Source organism: Bos taurus, chromosome 10, assembly GCF_002263795.3.
Source record: "Bos taurus isolate L1 Dominette 01449 registration number 42190680 breed Hereford chromosome 10, ARS-UCD2.0, whole genome shotgun sequence".
Taxonomy (NCBI): domain Eukaryota; kingdom Metazoa; phylum Chordata; class Mammalia; order Artiodactyla; family Bovidae; genus Bos; species Bos taurus.
Window position 1 is genome coordinate 86,516,226 of NC_037337.1, and position 24,923 is coordinate 86,541,148.

At 46.4% G+C, this 24,923-nt stretch overlaps 1 long non-coding RNA gene across 2 annotated transcripts; it reads left to right on the top strand.

Moving 5' to 3' along the window:
• The first annotated feature begins 12,371 nt into the window (after positions 1 to 12,371).
• On the top strand, positions 12,372 to 24,445 carry LOC112448568 (uncharacterized). Of its 2 annotated transcripts, XR_009496246.1 has the most exons (4): positions 12,372 to 13,948; positions 22,058 to 22,209; positions 22,573 to 22,885; positions 24,156 to 24,445. It is a non-coding gene; the product is annotated as an uncharacterized lncRNA (long non-coding RNA). The 2 variants fall into 2 exon arrangements; XR_009496245.1 differs by having other exon boundaries at positions 22,573 to 24,445.
• Positions 24,446 to 24,923: the final 478 nt, after the last annotated feature.

The window sequence follows — 24,923 nt, forward strand, 5'->3', positions numbered from 1 at the left end:
TTGAGGAAACTAAGGAAAGAATTATATTTGGCAGTTAGAGGAATTGGAAAAAAGCCCAATATTTTAGGAGAGGAGAAGAGAATTTTGGGCTCATTCTCAGAGGCCAGAAGGTATGACCAACTTGGACGGTCACAGCAATTTAAAATACTTCTCCCTTTTGCTCTGCTTAAATTGAGAAACCAGTTAAGCCCACCCTTCAGGAGGAAATGAAATTAAACAGTGTCAAAACATCACCTCTCAAATTTCATGAAGGGAAATGGTGCAGTTACAACACAATGCTGGGTGGGAGTTTGTGGGATCTCGAACCCAAACACGTGGTGGAACTCAAGTCACAGAGAGTCCCAGGAACTGTCAACAACTTACTCAAAGCAACTTTTTTTTTTTTCCATTTAAAGAAATACACTTTTCACCACCATTACCATTTATCGAATATATGTGCTATTAGCATAAATTAGCATATTTCCAGGCACTAATGTGAACACGGTACATACCTTTTCTTTTCATCCGTTGTAAGAACCCGGCAAAGCAAATCTTTTTTTTTATAGATAACAACCTAAAGCTTATGTCTGGAATTTGTTCTCTCTGGTTCTTTATTTCCTCATCTATAAAGTGAGAATACTGTTATAGCTAGAGAAGCATAGCGGCTTGCCTCAAACCACACAGCCAGGAGGTCGTGATGTCAGGATTTGAGCTCCCGTTCATTTGACCCCAAAGCTCTGCACTGGAATACACTGAAAAGTCACGATTACTGAGAAGCTTCTGAAACAAAATGGGTAACGAACATCTTGCTCTGAGAGCAACTAGAACAAGGAATTGGTAAATTGGGAGGAAGAGCCATGAGCATTGTGGGTTAGCAGGGATGTGGCTCTAATGTTGGATGAAACCACCGAGGACAGAATATGAAACGATGCTTGGCTGTGTGACGTGTGTGTGTGTCACGTGTCTTGCATGTTTCATTTCATGTATATTGTATGGTGCATGGGTTATGGATGTATTGTGTCTTCAGTCATTTGTCTTGTCTGTGTGTGTATGTGATGAGTGTATTATGTGTAAGTGAGGGAGACTTGCATGATAACCAGCTTCTTTAACACTGAAGACAAGACATTCCAACCGCCAGCACGAACTTGGTGCTCACTCTGAGCCAGGCGCTCTTCTTATTGCTGTGTGTATAATAACTTGTTCATCCTCACAACAGTCCTGTGCAGTAGCTGGTAACATATCCTCATTTTTTGCAGGAGGATCGGAGGCATAGAAAGATCAATCAAGTTGCCCCAGACCACCTGGAGAGTAAGAAGTGGAGCTGGGATTTGAACTCAGGGAGACTGGCTTCAAATTCTGTGGTTTTCTATTCTTTCCTTAATTGGTACCCCCAGATCACCACACAAGAATGGATAGATTCTCTGGATAGAGAGCCTGTGGACAACGTGAACACACGTGTCCAAGATAATCCTCCTAAATCAAATGTTAGCCAAGGTGAACCTACTATTGCTGGCCTTGTTGTGTTATGTGTGATTCCCATCAATTTAATAATTATTAAGAATTGAAATTAAAAGATGCTTGCTCCTTGGAAGAAAAGCTACGACAAACCTAGACAGCATATTAAAAAGCAGAGACATTACTTTGCCAACAGAGGTCCATCTAGTCAAAGTTATGGTTTTTCCAGTAGTCATGTATGGATGTGAGAGTTGGACCATAAAGAAAGCTGAACGCTGAAGAATTGGTGCTTTTGAACTGTGGTGTCGGAGAAGACTCTTGAGAGTCCCTTGCACTGCAAGGAGATCCAACAGTCAATTCTAAAGGAAATCAACCCTGAATATTCATTGGAAAGACTGATAACTGAAGCTGAAGCACCAATACTTGGGCCACCTAATGTGAAGAGCTGACTCATTTAAAAAGACCCTGATGCTGGGAAAGATTGAAGGCAGGAGGAGAAGGGAACAACAGAGAATGAGATGGTTGGGTGTCATCATGGACTCAATGGACATGAGTTTGAGCAAGCTCTGGGAACTGGTGATGGACAGGGAATCCTGGCATGCTGCAGTCCATGGGGTCACAGAGTCGGACATGACTGAGCAACTGAACTGAACTGAACTGAAGAATTGAAAAGTTGGCTGAAAAAAATCTTATAGACAAAATGGTTTCATTGATTTGTTCCCTCAAAACTGGGGGCCACCTGGAGATGATCAGTATCTATGGATAAGATGTTCTCTAGGGCATGAGAATAGTCTGATTTCTTTGAGATAGGATGGCATTTCTCCTTTTGCCTTTCTCCAACTGTCTTCCTGGGGCCTGTCACTTTCAAGTTGAGGATAGCAGAAAGAGGTCTTTGGTAATGCCCATCAAGGTGGAGAAGGAGTCTGAGCCTGTTACTATAGCAACATAAAGGAGATGATTAAACATCCATCCATCTAGCCATTAATCCATCCAGCAAACTCTCAGTGATGAATGAGATAAAAGTAGTTCTTTTTGTGGAGGATCTATTCCAGTGGAGAAAAGAGACTTCAAACAAATGACTAAACAACAACAACAACAAAAAATACAAGTCCAGATGGAGATAAGGCTATGAAAAAAATAAAGCAGGAAAAGAGGAGAGTGACGAGAGTGGAAGTGTAGGCATATTTTAGATAGTGTGGCCATAGACCATTATCTGAGGCTCTGCAAAGAGATTAATCCAATTGCACAAAGAATCTGATTATCTTATACATCTGCCTCCCAAGCCCAGACCCCACTCTCAGTGGGGCTGCTTTCTTCTTGCTCACCTTTTCCCACAGGATCTAATGGCTACCTATTTCCCTAAACCTTTAGCAGTGGAATGGAGGTAGGTCATGGACATTTTAGGAAGGAGAGAAGGACAAGGTGAAGCCAGATCCTGGGGAAGGAACAAAAATTTCAAGGACTTGGAGATCCCTGGGATGAAGAATGTACTGAATGTTCATTGGTTACCTACTCAATATCCATTCCTCTTCTCCCCGCTTCCAAAAAGCATCCAGATTCTCCTTCTGGGTTTGGGTGGGATGTCAAGAGGGTTTCTGATTGTTTGAAGCCAATCTGGAGACTATCAATCCTTTTGCCTCCATGATTGGTTCAGATGGAAGGGTGAAGTGTGACACTTGAGTCTTCTGATGGATGTGGCAGTGAAACTCTCCTCTCCTGGTATAGACACAGATACAGGTAGCTGTATGTCCATCTTGTGACCTTGATGGAAGCCATCTGAGGACAAGGCTACCACATGGGCAGAGAGCATAAAACCCATAGCACTGGTTTTTCCCTATGTGAATCAGTTTGTTGTGAACTCCAACACTTTGGCCACCTGATGTGAAGAACTGACTCATTTGAAAAGATCCTGATGCTGGGAAAGATTGAAGGCAGGAGGAGAAGGGGACGACAGAAGATGAGATGGCTGGATGGCATCACTGACTCAATGGACATGAGTTTGAGCGAGCTCTAGGAGTTGGTGATGGACAGGGAGGCCTGGCGTGCTGCAGTCCATGGGGTCGCAAAGAGTTGGACACGACTGAGCGACTGAACTGAACCAACTTATTCAACACATTATGTATGCTTGTTGTTTGCTAAGCACTCTTTTACATGCTTAGGGAAATTTTCTGTCCAATTTTTGCTGGCTTTTCTTTGACTAGCATGGGAGGAGTGGTGGGCAGATGATCATCAGAGTCAGATTGCTTGGGTTTAAATCCTGGTTCCACCACTCCCTGGCTGTGTGACATCAGGCAAGTTATTTAACCTCTCTGTGCAACAGTTAACACATGCAAAAGGAGATCATTGACGTGTCTACCTCAAAAAATTGTTGTGAGGATTAAATGGGTTAAGGTGAAGGGTGTAAGATGGTACCTGGTGTGTGATGTGCCACTTGACCATGGTTTCAGTACAGAGGACTTATCCGTCCAGCTACTGGGGGTGCTCAGTTGCCAGTCCTTTATGAGGATTGCCCCTGTTGAAGGTGATCGTGTCACTCAAGCCCATGGTCTCTTTAGGGGACCATTTTGCATCCAAGGACTGACCTATGAGATCTATGAAGACTGGATCCCTTGCCTCTACTCAGGACAACTCTAAAAGGACACCCCAGCTCTAGAGCTCTGGAAGGTTGATGAAGGCCTTTGTTGACTTTCCATCTCAGCTCTGTTTCTCCCTCCGTCCAGTCCTGCTTCATTTCCTTCCCTTTCTGCAGATGTGGATCCAAACAGCACATCCTGTGTGTGGTCTCAGAGTTTGCTTCCTGGAAACCAACCTACAACTTGATCAATGTTAACTGGCATCATCATCACCCAAAAGCAGCCTAAGGGAGAGAGAAAACAACAGAAAGAGTGCAAAGGGGAGAGGTTTCCCTTCTAACTGGGAGAGGCTGGCCATATATAGGGTGAAGTGTAGAATGGCTAGAACAAAGACCTTCTTTTTAATTGAAAAGAAGGTTGGTACACAATGTTCTGTTAGTATCAGATGTACAGCAAAGTGATTCATTTATACATATATATCTGTATATATTTCCTTTTTCAGATTGTTTTCCATTATAGGTTATTATGACCTTGTACTTTTTTGAGGAGCTAGAGAAGTAGTTCAATACAGTTCAAGAAGTGGGGTCCTTCCTAAATCTCCATCTCCATGACTTCTGTGTGCATTGGGGTTGATGACTTGAACCTGAAGTAAAGCTCTGTGTATGAACTCGATTGGCCAGCATTGAGATTTTTATTTCTTAATGGACTGTATCACCCCCTCTCCTCTGATATTAAGGGAGTAGTAAACTCTTGAGAGTCCCTTGATGCTAAAGCTGAAACTCCAATACTTTGGCCACCTCATGCGAAGAGTTGACTCATTGGAAAAGACTCTGATGCTGGGAGGGATTGGGGGCAGGAGGAGAAGGGGCCGACAGAGGATGAGATGGCTGGATGGCATCACCGACTCGATGGACATGAGCTTGAGTGAACTCCGGGAGTTGGTGATAGACAGGGAGGCCTGGCGTGCTACGATTCATGGGGTCGCAAAGAATCGGACACGACTGAGCGACTGAACTGAACTGAACTGAACAGGATTACACTCTTACCTTGCCATTCAGTTTCCTGCCATGGCTCTTCTGGAAATTTGGCAAGTGCTCTTCATATATAAGGCTTCCCTGGTGGCTCAGATGGCAAAGAATCTGCCTGCAATGTGGGAGGCCTGAGTTTGATCCCTGGGTCAGGAAGATCTCCTGGAGAAGGGAATGGCAACCCACTCCAGTATTCTTGCCTGGAGAACCCCCACGGACAGAGGAGCCTGGCACACGGGGTCGCAAAGAGTCAGACATGACTGAGTGACTTTCCCTTTCCTCACATATAAAAGCTCAGTTTAGTGCTGTGATGGGGGACCAGCTGAAAAGGGACAGAGGCTTCTGGTTTTAAAGCTGCATGGGGGCAGGATACTGCTTTCTTAAATCTGGAGAGACATCAGGATCCTGGTGTTCATAGTCTGAATCTGGCAAATAGAAGCTGGGATTTAGCCCTAAATCCAGTCCAGAGATTTGCTGGAGGAGGAAGCCTCTGCCTGTCCTCCGGCTTTTTAAGTCAAGTGATGGTGACGCAGGAAAGCAGACTGGCTGTGCTCTTTTTTTAAATGTTAATAGATTCGATTGAAATGCACAATCATCATTCAGAGGGCCCACCATGGGCAAGCACTGCGTTCATGCCAGCGCATGTGAAAGGGAGACAGAGAGAGAGAGAGAGAGATGGTAGGAAATACAGAGACAAGAATACAGGCTCCCTACCATTTGTAGGGGAGATAAGCCGTGTTCCCAAATAACACGTCGCATGGCACAATGGTGGGTGCATTTAGAACCAGACAGACCATGTTCAGATCCTGAAGCCCAATTCTGTTACTGAAGAATGTAGTTTGTATTAGGAGTGATACAAACAACAATGGGAACCAATGGGTAGGAGGTGGTAATTCTGAAAAAAGGAACTGTCTTGTCTGCTGTGTAATTTAAGAATATTCAACTCTGCAACAGAAAACTAGAGACATTATGTATAGTAGTAAGTCGCTTATGAGTTATCTTAGACACAGAGAGAATAAACAGAATGTATATGTGTTGAATATAGGTAAAATGATGAAAGAAATGAGAATGTTACTTATCAACAGAGGAATGAAATGGCTGGAGTGGGTTGCCACCTTCCTTCTCCAGGGGATCTTTACAACCCAGGGATCGAAACTGCATCTCTTGCATCTCCTGCACTTGCAGGTGGATTCTTGACCACTGGACCACCTGGGAAACCCACCAATGAAAAGACCAACTAAACCTTAAATATTTACAAGGCTTGGCTCATGTCTTCTCTAGGTGGAACAGTGTTACTCTCGAGATGGCTGTCCAACTCTGACGCTCATTATGTCCAAGAAACATAGATAAAATCCCTAACTGCTCAGCAGATTAACTGGGGTGCTGCGGTGTAACCGGGGTACCTGCCCCTGCATCTTCCCGACAGAGGCAGTTTGTGCCTTGGTTCCACATGCCATCCTCCAGCTGATCCCCTTGGCTTGGCCTTACCTCTGAACGCTTAGCTGCACCACGAGTGGGGAAGGCTGCTATGGCAGAGAAAGGACGAGATATGTGAATGTGAGTTATCCAGGATTCAGGTAGGTGATCCTTCTACCTGCTGGCACTTATCCCAAGTGTGTTTCCCTGTCCCTTGCTTCTCACCGGGTTTTATATATTTATTTATTTTGGCTGCGCTGGGTCTTCGTTGCAGCGTACGGGCTCCTCATTGTGACATTCGGGCTTCTTTAGCTGTGTGAACTTAGCTGCCACACAGCATGTGGGATTGTAGTTCCCCGACCAGGGATCGAACTTGCATCCCCTGCACTGGAAGGCGGATTCTTAATCCCTAGACCACCAGGGAAGTCCGCTTACTATGTTTTAAATTGATTAAATAAATAATGTGATTCAAGCATCTTAATTTGGTCTGCAAACCTTCCTGCTCTGTGACCTCTGGGGTTGCCTGCCTGGAGGTAAAATTGGTGGCTACCCTCGCCTCAAGATGACAGGGGAGCCTCAGGTGAGGCTTTCTGGGAGCAAAGCCCAATCAAGGGATTCTTGTGGGGATGATTTTCGAGGAGGTTCTGTCTAGAGAAATGTCTCTGAGAAAGTGAAGAAAACAGGATAGGTGAGGGGCAGAGAGGCCAGGCAAAGATGAGGTTCTGCTGAGGCATAACAGGAGCTCCGGAGTGGGGCTGGCACTGCAGGTTTTCCCTCCCTGGAGACAAGAGGGCCAGTCTTTTGTGCCTTGTACCAGGGATGGGGTGCCAGCCTAGAAACGGGGGTCTGGGTAGGGCACCAGCAGCATCTGCTACAGGTGATCAGCCCAGGTGAGTCACAGGGCGAGGGAGGAGAGAACATAGTTGGTTGGGAAAGTAGGGGGAGAAGGGATTAGAAAGACAAAGTGCAGTGTGACTCGGAGGGTCTGAAAGCCAGAGCAAGAAGTTAAGACCTGATTCCACCGGCAGGGAATCAGGAGCCACGTGCATGCTCTTGAGCACATGTGTGGAGCAGAGCTTTGGAAGAGTCATGTGGCAGTGGCATGTGTTGGGAGGAAGCTGACGGCAGAGCGAGCAGCTGGGCCTGGCTGGGCAGTCGTATAGGTAACTTGGACCCTCTTTCTTTCTCCTCTGTGGCCTTTGGATAGCTCTATATACTCAGAAGGCTACATCCCAGGGTCTAATCTTGCAATCATCTCCCTGGCCTCAATTTTACAGAGTCTCTTAAGAATCAGCCTTGCCTGGAAGGAAAAGGAACTGGTACCAAAAGCCCCAAGAGGTTGAGCCTTCCTAAGCCAGGTGGGTAAGGAGGGGAGAGCCACATTGCTGAAGGCAATGCCTAGAGAAGGACATCGCATAGAAAGCTCTACCAGGCTGGCTGCAGAGGGCTGCTAATCCTGGACTTGTACAAACCGGGCTGGCTCCAAGTGGGGTGACTTGATCTCTAAGTAATACAGGGCTTTTAAGCTTTTGGCTTTTATCCAAGGCACTGCAGCCACCTAGGTCAGTGGCAGGCCAAAGATTCTTGGCCTCAGACCAAAAGTCACCCTCCATTCAGTGATCCTTCCTCCCTGCAGAGGTTTGGACTATCCATCAAAGCCTTAAGGATAGTGGTTCTTAAACTCCAGCATGAGAAATACTACCTGGAGTGCTTTCTAAAAGCACAGATGTCTGGACCCCATCCGCAGAAATTCGGATTCAGTAGGTCTGGGGCAGGGGTGAGAGATTTGCATTTTAAACAAGTATTCTGCTGACTGGGAACAGGTGGTCCAAGGATCATAACGGGGGATAGGGAAAACCCAGCATTCGTTTGCTCAGGAAACACAACAGCTTGTGAAGTAGGTAAAATTATTTTCATTATTTTCTGTTTATAGATGGATAAACTTAGGTTCAAAGGGTTTTACTAAACCGTTCAAGGACTCAGAACTAGTAAATGACAAAGATCAGGATTCTGATCTATGTGAACTCTTGAAAAAGAGTGATAGGAGATCGAGCTGACTGCACACATATGCAGGCCTGCACCCTGATACCTCCCCATATAAGCCCACTGTAGCCAGGCCAATGATATCAGTTAGGAACAGGCTGGGGGTTGCTGCAGTAAGTGAGCCAGCAAGTTCATTTCTTGCTCACATTACATGGCCATTCAGACCAGCAGGGGGCTCTGTTCAATTCAGTCCCTTAGGGACACAGGCTGATGAAAGCTCGGGCTTGACATGCGCTTCCACTAATACAGAGGCGAGGAGAGAGGACACTGGCTCTTGAGCCACGCATTTCTGTCTGGAAGTGACATGGGTGTCACGGCTGCTCAAATTTCATTGACCAGGCAAGTCCCACAGCCATGTCTGAGGTCATCAGGGTGTAGAAATGTAAGCAAGTATGTAGTTCACCAGGCCAGCCTGCTCATCAGACCCTGACATACCTTCTTTCTCATGTCTATGCTCTTGTATCTCTCTGAACTGTCTTGGCTCTACTTCTTGGCCAGGCTAACTGGACTCAAGGGTCTAATTCTACACTCACCTGCCACCAGCTCTGGGCAGCCTTTCCCAGCCTACCCAGGTTGGTTTATGTGCCCCAGTGTCCAGAGGGCTAAGAAATGGAATATTACCTGCTGTATCAGTAAACAAAGATGTCATAGGCATCAGTGACTGCAGCCCTTTAATGTGAGCCTGTGAGCCCTAAGGGAACTCAAGAAGGAGGTGAATACCTGCGATCTGTTGTTGCTGTTGTTCAGTAGCTACGGCCGTGTCTTACCCTTTGGACTGCAGGGTTTGCAGCACACCAGGCTCCTCTGTCCTGCACTGTCTCTCAGAGTTTGCTCAAATTCTTGTCTGCTGAGTCAGTGATGCTGTCTAACCATCTCATCCTCTGCTGCCCCCTTCTCCTTTTGCTTTCAATCTCTCTCAACGTCACGGTCTTTTGTAAGATGTTGGCGCTTCACATCAGGTGGCCAAATAATTGGAACTTTAGCAACAGACCTTCCAATGAGTATTCAGGATGGAGAAGGGAATGGCAATCCACTCCAGTATTCTTGCCTGGAGAATTCCATGGATAGAGAAGCCTGGCGGGCTACAGTCCGTGGGGTCGCAAAGAGTTGGACACGACTGAGCGACTAATACACACACAACCTTCTTTAAGAACAAACTGTCGCATTCCACATGACTGCTGGAAAAACCATAGCTTTGACTATATTGACCTTTGTTGGTAAAGTGATATCTCTGCTTTTTAATATGCAGGTTTGTCTTAGCTTTTCTTCCAAGGAGCAAGCGTCTTTTAATTTCTTGGCTGCAGACACCAGCTGCAGTGATTTGGGGGCTCAAGAAAATAAAATCTGTCACTGTTTCCACTTTCCCCCATCTATTTGCCATGAAGTGATGTGACCAGATGACATGATCTTAGTTTTTTCAGTGTTGAGTTTCAGGTCATCTTTTTCACTCTTCTCTTTCACTCTCATCAAGAGGCTCTTTAGTTCCTCTTCATTTTCTGCCATTAGAGTGGTATCATCTGTATATTTAAGGTTGTTGGTATTTCTCCCGACAATCTTCATTCCAGCTTGTGATTCATCCTTCCCAGCATTTTGTACGATGTACTCTGCACATAAGTTAAATAAGCAAGGCGACAATATACAGCCTTGTCATACTCCTTTCCCAATTTTGAATCAGTCAGTTGTTCCGTGTGCAGTTCTATTAATAACTGTTGCTTCTTGATCCGCATACATACGGTTTCTCAAGAGGTGAGTAAAGTGGTCTGGTATTCCCATGTCTTTAAGAATTTTCCACACTTTGTTGTGATCCACACAGTCAAAGGGGCTTCCCTCATAGCTCAGTTGGTAAAGAATCTGCCTGCAATGCAGGAGACCCCGGTTCAATTCCTGGGTTGCAAAGATCCCCTGGAGAAGGGAAAGGCTACCCACTCTGGTGTTCTTGGGCTTCCCTCGTGGCTCAGCTGGTAAAGAATCCGCCTGCAATGCGGGAGACCTGGGTTCCATCCCTGGGTTGGGAAGATCGCCTGGAGAAAGCAAAGGCTACCCACCTCCAGTATTCTAGCTGGAGAATTCCATGGATTGTATAGTCCCTGGGGTCGCAAAGAGTCAGACATGACTGAGGGGCTTTCACTACATACAGCCAAAAGTTTTAGCATAGTCAGTGAGCAGAAGTAGATGTTTTTCTGGAACTCCCTTGCTTTCTTTGTGATCCAATGAATATTGACAATTTGATCTCTGGTTCTTCTTCCTTTTCTAAACCCACATTGTACATCTGGAAGTTCTAGGTTAACAAACTGCTGAAGCCTAGCTTGAAGGATTTGAGCATAACCATGTTAGCATGTGAAAGGAGCGCAAATGTATAGTAGTTTGAACATTCTTGGCAATGCCCTTCTTGGGGATTGGAATGAAGCTGACCTTTTCCAGTCCTATGGTCACTGCTGAGTTCTCCAAATTTGATGACATATTGAGTGCACCAGCACTTTGACAGCATCATCTTTTATGATTTTAAACAGTTCAGCTGAGATTCCATCACCTCTGCTAGCTTTGTTCATAGTGATGCTTCCTAAGGTCCGCTTGACTTCACTCTCCAGGATGTCCGGCTCCAGATGAGTGATCACGCCATTGTGGTTATCTGGGTCATGAAGCCCTTTTTGTATAGCTCTTCTGTGTATTCTTGCCACTTCTTCTTAATCTCTTCTGCTCCTGTTAGGTCCTTATTGTCTTTAGTTGTGCTCATCCTTGCATCGTCGGAGCTCTGCTTTCAGTTGGGTGTTGGGTATATGTTTCCCTTTCTCCCTTGCCTTTTGCTTCTCTTCTTTCCTCAGCTATCTGTAAAACCTCCTCTGATAACTACTTTGCCTTCTTGTGTTTCTTTTTCTTTGGGATGGTTTTGGCCACTGCCTCCTGTACAATGTTACGAATCTCCACCCATAGTTCTTCAGGCACTCCGTTTATCAGAGCTAATCCTCTGAATCTATTTGTCACCTCCATTGTATAATCATAAGGAATTTGATTTAGATCATACCTGAATGGCTTAGTGGTTTTCCCTACTTCAATATAAGCCTGAATTTTGCAATAATGAACTCATGATCTGAGTCACAGTCAGCTCCCTGTCTTGTTTTTGCTGACTGTATAGAGCTTCTCTATCACTGGCTGCAAAGAACATCATCAATTTGATATAGATATTGACCATCTGGGGATGTCCATGTGTAGAGTCATCTTTTGGGTTGCTGGAAAAGGGTGTTTCCGATGACCAATGTGTTCCCTTGACAAAACTCTGTTAACCTTTGCCCTGCTTCATTTCTCACTCCAGGGCCAAACTTGCCTGTTACTCCAGGTATCTCTTGACTTCATACTTTTGCATTCCAATTTCCTATGATGAAAAGGACATCTTTTTTGTTGTTAGTTCTAGAAGGTGTTGTAGGTCTTCATAGAACTGTTCAACTTCAGCTTCTTCGGCATTAGTGGTTGGGGCATAGACTTGGATTACTGTGATGTTGAATGGTTTGTCTTGAAAATGAACTGAGATTATTGTCTTTTTTGAGATTGCACCCAAGTACTGCATTTCAGACTCTTTTGTTGACCATGAGGGCTACTCCATTTCTTCTAAGAAATTCTTGCCCACAGCAGTAGATATAATGGTCATCTGCTATCTAGCAGCCATCAGATCACAATCACTCCCTATGGTGAGCCCTGAGGAGAGGAAGCTCAGGATGTAAAAACACAGGGTACTGGCCCCAGATAGCTGAGGTGCATATGAAAGGAATGGTATCAGTGAGCCCAGACTCTTGTACCTTCCTACATGTAGTAAAGCACTAAATTCCTTAACTTGGGATATCTGGTTTTCCTTAATGATAATCTTTTGATGTTCAGACTCCCTGCCCTTTGTTGCAAAACTTCTATATAATTTGGCTCCCCTCCCCGTGTCTCCTTGGGGCAGTTTTTTTTCAGGGTTACTTCAGATGCTGTCTTCTGGGCTTAAGTCCTAAACATTTCTGCTGAACAAAACGTAACTCTTCACTTTCAATTAGGTTGAGAATATTTTTTAAGTCCGCAGGGCCCTGGGCTGATCCCCATTAGGGTGTATGTCATATTGCATTGTAATTGTTTCCTGTCTGTCCCCCAGCCGACCAGGTGAAGGGCTCCAGAGAGATGGGGAGAGTAGCAGTGACAGGCCTGGGTGCTACAGCCCCTGGAAGGCAGGAGGCCTGAGGGAGCTCAAGGGCGGAAGATTGGAGTGATGAAGAGTTGGGTTCTGGCTGGCAAGAGCTACCCTCCATTCCCCACAGGAACAGGATTTCAAGGGGCTTTAGAAAATGGGGAAGAGGAAGGCACAAAATCCATGACTGCAGGATGAGCCAACCACAGATGGGGAGGAAAACCCCCTGCAGAGGGAGTGGGCTTTTGCCAAGGATTCACTGCCCATTATGGAAAGACTCGCCTCAAACCCAGGTTAGTCACTGCCCAGAGCTGGCCACGTCACCACAGGGTGAACTTCAAGTCCAAGGGGAGGGCAGGTGGCCGCTGGGGGAAAATCCTTGCTGTCCTGCCTCCGGGGCCCCTGATGCCCATGAAAGGGCATTGCTAGCAGAGAGCCAGGTGTCCTCGGGTCTCTGGGGCCTGGGGAAGGCTGGGTGGCAGGGACATCAACCCAACTCTGAGGTGGGACTCTGCAAGGTCCAGGTCACTGAGCTCACACCCGGAGTAATCACAGAAAAGAGGTAAAGAGGCTGGGACTGTACCTGGGAGTGAAGCACATGGCCTTGAACTGTATGAGGCAGGGGCCCCGCTGCCCTCCTGCCCGCAGGGGCCTCCTTCCTCCCCCTTCCCACCTCAGGCTTTGGGCTCTGGGGGAATGAACCATTTTTAGTTCTCAGGGTACCTCACTCTCTCTCACTTCTGAGCCCATGTGTGCTTTAACCCCAATACGAATCTCGGCCTCTTCATTTATTTTTCCATAAGAAACTAAGCTCTTCAATGTTTTGTCTCTATGCCATATGGCTTTCCCTGAAACTTGAGGGAGGCGAGTATTCTAGGGCAGGTCCCCAGCACTCAGCTTGCCCCTTCCTTTCTCTCCCCCCACCTCCCTACCTGGATTCCTTGGGAACCCCCAATCTCCCTCCACCCCTCGTGCAGAGTAACTCTCCCTTCTCCAGGGCACCCTGGACTCAGAGGTGCACCTTGACCGGACCAGCGAGCCTGTCTTCCTTGCCTTGCTTTTCTCCCCACCCCCGCCCCTCCCGGGTTCACACACTTGGTATTTTCTGCCTTTTCCCCCTGAATTGTAAATGCGATGAGTGCAGCACTCTTTCTGTTCTGTTCCTAGCTCGAAACTCAGGACCCAGGACAGTGTAAGTGGATGCACAGTCATCGCTTGAGGAAGGCCTGTCGATTGACTTACAGCCTGAAAGAATAAAGGCCCTGTTGTCGGAAGGAACTGGCACCACACGTCCCAAGGTGAGAAGCAGCGCTGCGTGAGCTCAGCTCTCCGGCCTGCCACTCCTTCAACATTTGCTTTGATGCTGCCCGAGACAGAGCACACGCAGCGCGTGGTAGCTTTCCTCTACTAGCTGTGAGGTTCGAGCAAGGCTCTCAGCTTGCCTGAGACCCCTCCATCTGCAAGATGCAGTTCCTCATTGCCCCGCTCCCCACCCCCTGAGTCTGGGGTGGGAGTTGGGTAAGAAAGTCTTGGGAATCTCCCACGTGCCGCTCTTCTACTTCCACTTCCTCTCCCCTCCCCAACCTTCCCAGACCCGACTGCTTCCATCTATGGAAGCCGCTCCTTAAGGGGCCCCGGTGGGTCCCTGCTTGGCCACTGGATCTGCCTTCCTAGCTTGGGTGGGCTGGGGGAAGCACTCCCTGCACCTGCATCAGTCTCTAGCTGGGAAGGATGTGTATATCATGGAGAAGAGTGACTGGGCTGCAGGAGGGCTGGGTTTGGCCTCAGAACAGCTAAAAATGAGATTTGAAAAGCAGCCATCTGCCCCCCTCAGGTGACCACCAGATGTGTGCTGGCCTCTGAGGTCTTTCTAATCCTGAGGTCCTTGTTCGAGAAGCAGGGGTGACAGCCACTGCCGGTGAAGTCAGCAGGGTTTGCTCAGCTTTGCTGAGAAATAGCTACTTCTTCCCTCCTGGGGCAATTAAGCTAGTGTACCTTTTACAAGGTTTTAAGCTTTTATTGCTTTCTTGAAATAAAGTATTCCTCCCATTTCAGAATGAATTGTGCTTCCAATGGATTTCTCCCAATTTTCTTTGTTTGGATTACAAAAGTAATCCGTTGACTTACAGAAAACTTTGGGAAATGTGCAAAGACACAGAATGAAATGAAAACCTCTCCTAATCACTTGTTAATATTTTGGTTTATGCCATTCCAGAATTTTTTTCTTTGTATTCCCAATCATATATATGTATGACCATATTTGTGTTTTCCACATGTACATATTGGGTCTTATTTTACATCCTATTTTATAATACACTGCATAAGTCCTGGCAGGTAGTAGGCAATAAATATCACCAAGGCTAATAAGCATCACTTAGTGAGTGCTTACAATATGCCAGGAAAGATGTTAGGTGTTTTGTAAGCCTTATCCTATTTGGTCCTAATAATGATCCTATGAGGCAGGGCCTGACCCATGTTTTAGAGATGGGAAACCCAGAGAGGCCCAGAGAGGTTGTCGCTTGTTAAAAATGTAGTCAATGAGTTGGACAAACACCGAGTCTTGTATTTTTGGTAGGAACAAAATACACACTCGCTGGTTTAAAGTGTTTTCAACAATGATTTAAGCAATGCCTTACTGCCTCGTTAGGTGAGAATTTTTACTGAGAAAGAGATGAAAACATGTTCTGGTCTTGGAGGCAGGGAGTCTGGCTCTGCAACTGAGTTGGTTGTATGCCTTGGAGCAAGGAACTTCACCTCCTTGACCCTCAGTTGCCTGGTCTACAAAATGGGATTTGTGTGGGGAGAAGGGTTAGTGCTGTGACTCACAGAGAGGAATGTTTGCTATGATTGACAGATGTTGATGGCAGTTGGAAAGACATCAAGAAATCAAAGGCACATAACATGAAGCTTGCTTTACAAGGCTCACTTGTGACATTTCAGGGCAAGATCAGCCAGGGTGGGGCTGACAGAAATTGTGATATTGGATGGTGGTGAGTGTCTCCCTGACTGTTGACCCAAGGCCAGGTTCACTTTCTAGGAAGGACTCATGGGCTGTAGCAGTGAGACCATTTATCAGTTTGTCTTTCAGAAAAAGGTAATGTCTCAGTATGCCCAACTCCTAAAATAGCACATTTGCAGCTCTAAAATTTTTGTGGTTTAAATAAAAATCAATGGCCAGGGAGAATAGAAAGCACAGGACACCAGAATTTGAATAAATTTGAATTGTCTTGCAATTAGGGGCCTCCCAGGTTCCCTCCTTCCTTGTGGCTCATTAACTTCTCTGGGCCTCAGTTTTTCCAAGTGTCAGTACCTCCCTCTTCAAGACAATGTGGGGGCAGATAACAATACGTGTGAAGGTTTTAGCTCAGGGTCTTGATCATAATAAATAGTACCCTTTGTGAGCCTGGATATATGAGGTGGACAAGAACACAGGCTTTGGGGTGTTCTGCCCTGGTTCTGCCTGTCACCAGCTCTGTCATCCTGGGCAAGTTACTTTTCCTCCCTGAGCCTACCTCATGGGGTTTAGTAGAGCTAATGTACACTGATGTATGTAACAGCTGATCCGGAGCAGACGCCCAACATCAAGCACTACGGTGAGGTCCTTGCTGTCTCCTGGCCCCATCACTTGGCCTTTTGATCCTTGTAAAGCCTTAATTAGATGCTGCCTTGCATTGTCGTCTTGTTTTTTTTTTCCTCCGGCACTTAACTCTGGCTCGTTTCACGAGGCTCAGACCTTTGAAGGCACCATCTGGGACACAGACTTCTTTAGTATTCCTTCCAGGGACTCATATATGTGCAGGCTCAATAAATCTTTGCTGCCTTGAACTGCATCTGATTGATGGCTCTTTCCCTGTTGATTTCTCAAGGTTTCTCCCAGATTGAGCTACAACCCTTGGGGAAAATTGCAGCAGCCTGCCCGAGTCCCCTGTGACCTGAGCTCTTGGCTCTGCTGAAAATGACAAATGGAGAAACTGAAGGGCCTGAGTGTCACCGCAGGCATCTGACAGCTCAGGAGACGGGCTACTCAGCCCTGCTCCCTGGGCCTCCCAGCCACCTGACTCAACAGCAGTGCCTGTGGCTTTGCAGGACAGCTGTGGCCTTAAATGGCACCAGAGCATAAGATGTGTCCCCTATTTACATAACTGCTGCTTTAATGACTAGAGCAGGTCCTTCTGTGGTCCCAGTAGGTTACGGGGAGAAAAAGTTAAACAAACATAAGAAGTGAGGGAGGAGGAGAGTAAGGACTTAACTGTAGATTTGTATTTTGTTTCCCCAACTGAGTGTAAGTCATTACAATGGGGAACTACTCACTCTCCCAAACCCTGAATTATTTCTGATAGCTTACCACTACAAGAGGGAATTGTGCCTTGTGCTGGCATGCTCAGCCATGTCAGTCAGACATGGCATGCTCATGTCTGACTCTTTGCAACCCTATGGACTGTAGCCCACCAGGCTCCTCTGTCCGTGGGATTTTCCTGGCAAGATTACTGGAGTGGGTTGCTGTTTCCTTCTCTAGGGGATCTTCCCAACCCAGCGATAGAACCCACGTCTCCTGCATTGACAAGTGAATTCTTTGCCACTGAGCCACCTGGGAAGCCCCAGAAGAGGCACTAAAGACTAACTAAAGTGAAATATTTGACATTTGGAGTCAGGGCAGAGCTGAGGGGGTTGATATGCTAATTTGTGTATCTAAAACTGCTTGTGAATGTAGTTCCATAATTCAAGGCTGTTTAGGAATATTGGGCTCCTTTGTAAAACCCAAACCTTTTTTTTTCTTTGCTTGTCTGATTTTAGGGATTGTAAAGTCATTCATTCATTGAACAAACATGTATTGATCTAGGGGCTATGCTGTGTGCTTAGTTACTCAGTCGTGTCTGACTCTGTGCAACCCCATGGACTGTAGCCCACCAGGTTCCTCTGCCCATGGAGATTCTTCAGGCAAGAATACTGGAGTGGGTTGCCATTCCCTCCTCCAAGGGATCTTCCAACTCAGGGATTGAACCCAGGTGTCCCTCATTGCAGGTGGATTCTTTACCATCTGAGCCACCAGGGAAGCCCTAGATTTCGTGAATACAAGGTTTATTCATTGGGCAAATATTTGCTAAAACCCTACGTGCAGGCCCTCTGTTAGGTGCTGAGGACAAAGCTATGAACAAGACAGACACGCACGCTAGCTTTGTAGGCCTAGTGGAGAATAAGAGGCAGACGAATGGCCAGTCTAATATACAGTACAAAATGCTAAGAGGGATTTCACAGGGTGCTAAGAAAGTTCTCAGTAAGAATCCCAGACCTGGACTTAGGGATTCAGAAGAAAGTGACAGCCAAGCTAAGCCTGATAGGAAAATAGGAGTCAGCCAGGTGTGGAGGTGTGTGTAGAGAGGCGGGAGGGAAAATCATTGCAGGCACAGGAGGGACCTAGTACAAAAGAATGGCAGAAGATAATCCAGGTTATGCTTCCACAAATGAAACAAAACCCTTCAACCTCTAAGTGGCTTGACACAAGAAAACTTCTCACTCAAGAGAAGCCTGATGTGAGATCAGGGCAACTGCTTTCATGGGATGACTGAGGGATCCAGGATGCTTCCGTCTCAAGACTCCACCATTTCAACATATGGCTGAGGAAGAAGAAAGAGAGAGAAAAGGAGGGGAAGGGGCAGGACGAAGGAGAGGACAAGGAAGGCAGAGGGAGGGAGTACGTTGGAGATCCAAGTGCTTTAGCCTAGGAGTATCCACATGACTTCTGCTCATATCTCATTGGCCAGAACTAGTCACATTGCTTCATTTAACTGCTACAGGACAAGGAATATAGGCAAGCATATGTAATATTTGGTGGGTGACACTGTGCCATACAGACAGTGAAGACAGCACATTGGGAAAAGCTAGTCTTTCCAAATAGCTGGAACTTATCTTGTGTGTGTGCGTGCATGTGTGCGTGTGCATGTGTGTCTTGGGGATTGGTGGGCAGGGTTGTGGAAAGAAATTGTAAACAGTGAAATAAGCTGAGGCCAGCCACAAAGGGCCTTGTAGTCCATTTTAATATTGAGGAATTTGGACTTTATGGAGACATGGAAGAATTTCATTAAGGATCATAGTGGCATTCCACAAAGATCATCTTAGAAAGATCAGGCTTTCTTATAGAGACTGAGAAGGAGAGGGCAAGATTGGGGAACAGTTAAGAAGGTTTTGCAGTTGATCAGGTAAGAGATGATGGTGCTTCAACAAGAAGGGGGCTGTGAAGATGAGAGAGGTGGGTGCATTCTCAAGAATGATGTAGGATGTGGAATCAACAGGTGGGAGGCAGGAGAGGGCGTAAAGGGTGAAGCTCAGGTGTGTGGGTTGAGCAACTGGATGGAGAGTGATCCTGCTCACCTGCTCGGAAGGGCAGGGGAGTACATTTAGGGAAAGACAATGCGTTCAGTTTGGGAGTCTCTGGATTTTAGGGGTCTGTAGAACATCAAAGGGGAGAAGTTCAGAGGAATTCGGATCTGGATCTATGGCTCCAGTGCTTAGGAGAGTCTGGTTGGTGGTGTTAACAGGAGAGTCATGAAGATAGAGATGGTATTCGAAGTCACGACTATGGAAAGTTGAATTAAAAAAAAAAAATCCCTGCTCTTGAGTAGCTAAAAGTCTAGTGTGGGGTGGGGGCTAGACATAAAAAGTAATGTTAGAATTGCAAGTGAATGGTATAACACTGAAGAATTATAAGGTTCTGTGGTGGCACAAAGCCTGGAGAATCGGCAAAAGCTTGACAGCAGAGGGCAAGACTGAGCGAGAGGTAGGAGAGTCAGGGAAGGGCAGTCCATGTGGAAGGAAGAGAAGGTGCAAAGGCATGGAGATGTAAATGCAGCCTTGCCCAGCAAGTCTCGGTTTTGGAGCACTCCAGTGTGCCCTTCTGAGAGGAGAGGCGGCAGCTGCATCAGAGGCCTTGAGGAAACACCTGTCCTCAGCATCTCAGCTGTGCGCTCTAAGTAGGAGACAGTCTTTATGTGGTTGAAGGGTTCAGGATAAGATTGTTGTTGTTCAGTCGCTCAGTCATGTTTGACTCTTTGCAACCCAATGGACTGTAGCACCCCAGGCTTCCCTGTCCTTTACTATCTCCTGGAGTTTGCTCAAACTCATGTCCATGGAGTCAGTGATGCCATCCAACCATCTCATCTTCTGCTGTCCCCTTCTCCTGCCTTCAGTCTTTCCCAGCATCAGGGTTTTTTCCAGTGGGTCAGCTCTTCACATCAGGTGGCCAAAGTATTAGAGCTTCAGCTTCAGCATCAGTCTTTCCAATGACTATTCAGGGTTGATTTCCTTTAGGATTGACTGATTTGATCTCCTTGCTGTCCAGGGGACTCTCAAGGATCTTCTCCAGCACCACAGTTCGAAAGCGTCAGTTCTTTGGCGCTCAGCCTTCTTTATGGTCCAACCCTCATATCTGTACACGACTACTGGAAAAACCATGGCTTTGACTATATGGACCTTTGTCAGCTTTTGAATGTGATGTGTCTGCTTTCTAATACGCTGTCTAGGTTTGTCAGGATAAGATGACATCTTTAAAATACGTGAAACTTTTTTTTAATCATGGAAGTTTTCAAACATATAAAAAAGAAGAGAAAATAATGCAGTGAACTCACATGTATTTATCATCCAGTTTCAGTAATTATTAACATTCTGTCAATCTTTGTTCATTAACTCATTTCTCTCTCTTTTGATTGTTGTTGTGTAGTTGCTAAGTTGTGTCTGACTCTTTGCAACCCCATAGACTATAGCCCGCCAGACTCCTCTGTTCATGGGATTCTCCAGGCAAGAATATTGAAGTGGGTTGCTATTTCCTTCTCCAGGGGATCTTTCTGACCCAGTGATCAAATCCACGTCTCCGACACTGGCAGAGAGATTCTTTACTGAGCCACCAGGGAAGCCCTCTTTTCTGATTACTAGAGTACTGTAAATTTTCTACTATGGAGAAAGACTGTGGAGAATGTGATGAACCCTCACATACCCATTACCTAATCCCAGGAAACATCAACCCAAGGTTATCCTCTGATCTGATTACTCCCCTACAGTCACATCATTTCATCTGTAAATACTTAAATGAATATATCTCGGATAAAGACTTAAAAATATAACTGCAATATCATTATCATAAAATGAAACCTTATAAGCAAAACAAAATTAAAACTTTTAGGTAGCATTTAACAAGCTTTGGAGAGGTTTTGGTAAAGCTGGAAAATCCTATGACTATGCACAAATGTGCTTCAGGCAGCAATCTGGGATGTTCTGGTTGGGATAAATCTGATCCCTTCAACCAGACAGAGCACACCGGACAAGCTGGAATTGGAGGTGTGGGTGTGCGTTGGGGAGAAGGAGTCAGAGTGAATTTAGGGAAACGTCAGGGTTACCGGCAGGAGGTGGTTTCAGAGGTTAGCAGCCTGTGGGGCCAGGAGAAGCTCTGGTGGGGAGGGGAGCCCCCTCAGTCCTACCAGTGTTCTTGGCAGGCAGGAGGCATCCGTGCAAAGGAGAGAAACTGGGAGAAGAAGGGATGGAGAGGAAACCAAGATAAGGGGGTGGGAGGAGAGAGAGGGTCTGACATTGAGCAAGAAAAAGAGGAAGGGGGGAGCAAAACTAAACAGTGGCTGAACACCCACAGCATGCCGGGTGTGGGGGTGCTGCCTCTGCCCTTCCAGGCTTCCGGGAGGGACTCCCCCAGACCTCTCTGGTCTCTTGCTCATCCTTTCAGTGAGTTACTCTGTCGGTGGAGGGAGGTTCCCGGCAGGTATGAATGTCTCTACAAGGGAAGCAGGCCCAGTGTGTTTGGCAGCGGGGCTCCACCAGCGCCCGGGGTGTGTGGGGGTAGGGTGGGGTGGGGGCCTGGCACCAGGGCCTTGGCAGAGCCGAGGAAGTGCTGTCTGCAGGATGGTATCTGCCAAAGCAGGGAAAAAGAAGGCTGCACAAATGAAGGGGTTGATCCTCCCCTCGGAGGGGGGCCGTGAGGCAGCAGTCTCCCCAGTCTTGGTGGGCCCGGGGTTCAAGGGGCGGGGGATGCGTTGAAAGCCCGTTCCCGCGCGGGGCAGAAAATGGAGAGCGACCTCCTTGGTTTTGACCTTGAGTGCCCCTTTTAGGAGGGCAGGAGGTGTGCGGGGTGTGGGGAGGGTGACCTGGGTAAACAAGAGAGCCTCGGGTTTGGGTGAGTCCGCATTAGAGTATCCTGAATCTCCCCGGCTAAATCCCCACCACCCGTGAGGGCGCGGGGACAGGGGGTGGCCCTGGGCGAGGCTGCGGAGGGTGCGGTCTCCTCTGACCTCCTCCCAGCTGGAGACGCTGCGGGTGATGCCACTGGGAGAGAGAGGAATTTCGAGGCCAGAGTGTGCCTTCCTCGAGCTTCCTGGGGGAAAGGGTGATGCTTTACAATTCTGTCTCAGCCAGGTGCTCATCTTGCAAACCCGGTGGAAGTCCCCCCAGGAGCACAGAGACAGGGATTCCTCAATGGCCAGTCGGCAGTAGACACCACCCAGAGCGCACTTTGCAGAGTGCTTCCTTCTGGTACATCCGGGATGGACTTCCAGAGGCCTTGGTACTTGAAGGGGCTGACGCTGGGAAATCTCTTTCTGCCCTTTCTCACTGGATAAGGTACAGGCTGGGTGAGAGCTACGTGGATCAGAATCCGCACAACTCGGCTGGTGGCCACGTGAGGCCCAGGAGATGAAGTCAACAACAGTGTGGCTTCCAGGAGTGATGCTGGTGAACACGTAGCAAAAGGCAGTAGACTGAATCAATCCAATCCAGGGACTTGCCTTCCTCTGCCAGTAGTGATAATTAACACACTGAGTTCTTCTTGGGTGCTGGACGCTGTTCTGCTAAGCATTTTTCTAATGTATCTCTTGTATGTTCTGAACACGCATTATCTCATTTCATAACATTATTCCTGATTTTACAGATAAGGAATCTGAGCCACTAAGAGATGACATCACTTGGCCAAGGTCACAGAGCTTCTGGGGCCAGCTCTCTGTTTTGCCTTTGTGAAGAACAGGGAACATGCCTTGCACTTCTCTGAAGGAAAAACAAGCTGATGTCAGGGATTCTTTCAAGAAAGCGAAATTTCAGGGCCATTGCTGAGATCACCACCCATTCAGCAAATGTCCCAAACGCTGAATGCTCTTCTGTGTCAAAGCACTTGGCATAACTGCTGTTCCCCATAATGACCTGCAACCACCCAGGAAAGGTTATGTTCTCCAACTCTGTTTAATAAGGTGGGGGAGCAAGTAACAAGCTTTGAAAAGGTTTCCATCAAACCCAAATGACCAAAGTTAAACACTTAAAGGAATTAACCCCGCTCTTTGAAAAGCTTGGCTATTCTTTCTAGAGGATGCTTCATTTTAAATGTTGTCCCCTCTGGAAGGTCTCTGCTCTGCTGTCACCAGTGTTGCCGTTGCATTTGTGGAACAGGAGTGAACAGTGTCTCTTCACTATTTCCCCATCAGTGACTCCCGGAAGATGGCGGGGACCACGTGGTGAAGTTCTCTTTCTTCCACCCATCTTAGTCTGAAATTCCCCTGAAGCTTGGGGCCCTGCAATGCAGCCGGTAGTTTCCCCAGCAGTTGCCCTGGCATCTTGCCCCCTGTACACAAAGCAATCACTGTTGCAGAAAATGAGGGTCCTGTGACCATTTGGCACCGTCTCTTGCCTGGCATTTGCGTGGGAGAAGGAACTTTTTCTCCCTGACAATAGATTCTGATCACAAACCAGGTCCCTTTCAGAGAAACAGCTTCCAGAGAATGGCTTTGCCTAGAGGTAAGAACTAAGTGGTAGCACAGAAGTGACTTCCTATGGAAGCCTGTTCATCTCACTGAGACATGAGTGAAGGCTGGGAAGGCCCCATACAGCTTTCTACCTTCCATCCTGATTGCTCTCAGCTCTCACCCAAGCTGCTCTCTCTTAACCTTGAAACCTTTTTTTCAAACCGTGGCATAATCTGGTCCCTGGTCTCTGTGAGGTGCACCCTGTGGGTGGTTAGTGGTCTAGAATTCCAGCCTTACCTCTAAATGCAGATGTAATGATCCTTCCTTACAGATAGCGTTTCCCTGTGTTGCTTTACTAAGAAATTAACATTAGTATAATGCCATTAACTAAACTACAGATTATCTTTGGATTTTCCCAGTTTTCCTACTAGTGTCTTTTTTTTCCTTCTGTTCCAAGATACCATATTACATTTAGTTGTCAAGTCTCTTCTGGTCTGTGAACATATCTCAGTTGTTCTTTTATTTTTCATGACCTTGACACTTCCAGGTGTTCTACTGAATGTGTCTCAAATTGGGTTTGTCTGAGGTTTTCTCATGATTAGATCCGGGTTGTGGGTTTTCTAGAACACCACAGAGGTGAAGTGCCCTTGCTTTTCACACCATATCAGGAGGTACATGACACCAGTATGATTAATCAGTGGTGAGGCTAACTTTGATCATATGGATAAGGTGACTTTACCAGTTTTCTCCACTGTAAAGTTACTATTTTTTTCCTTTCTAGATTCTACTTAATGGGAGTGAATCACCATGTCCAGCCCACATTCAAAGGGAAGGAAATGAAGCGCTATTCCCTTGAGGAGGGAGAATCCACATGTATATTTTGGAATTCTTCAATAAAGAAGATTTGTCTCTTTTCCATAACTTGTTTATTCATGGCATGAACTCATGGATATTTATTTTATTCTTTGAATGATAACCCAATACTTTCTCAAACCATTGCAGTTTTGGTCATTGAGAACTTCCAGTTTGACTCCTGTGTCCTTTCATATGTTCCCCATTTTCTCCCCTTTTCTTTACTTTCTGGTACGATATGATGCTTCAGGCTTACTATGTATTTTCCCTGCTCTAGCCCAAGAATCAGTTCTTCCTCTGAAGCACCATGGTTACTTTTATTTAGAATGGTATTTAGAAACCAAGTTCTGAACTCCTGGTGTGCTTTTTGCTACAGGGGTATCATTTGCTTCTATACCTTCTTGGTAGACAGAGTTAGGAAATATATATACATATATATACACTTACGCATGCATATGCACATATCTTCATTTATTTTTGTGTCTATAAGTATGCATACCTATATTACGTATATACATGCATACACATTTACCTATGCACGTGTACATATCTGAATTTATTTCTGTATCTATCTGCATGTATACTTAAGTAAAAATGAGTTCATACTGATATCTCCAGCTCTGATCCAGCACTGCAAGATTCATTCTAGCATCCCCTCTCTCTTCATCATCACTTCTTTCTCTGACAGTAAGAAACC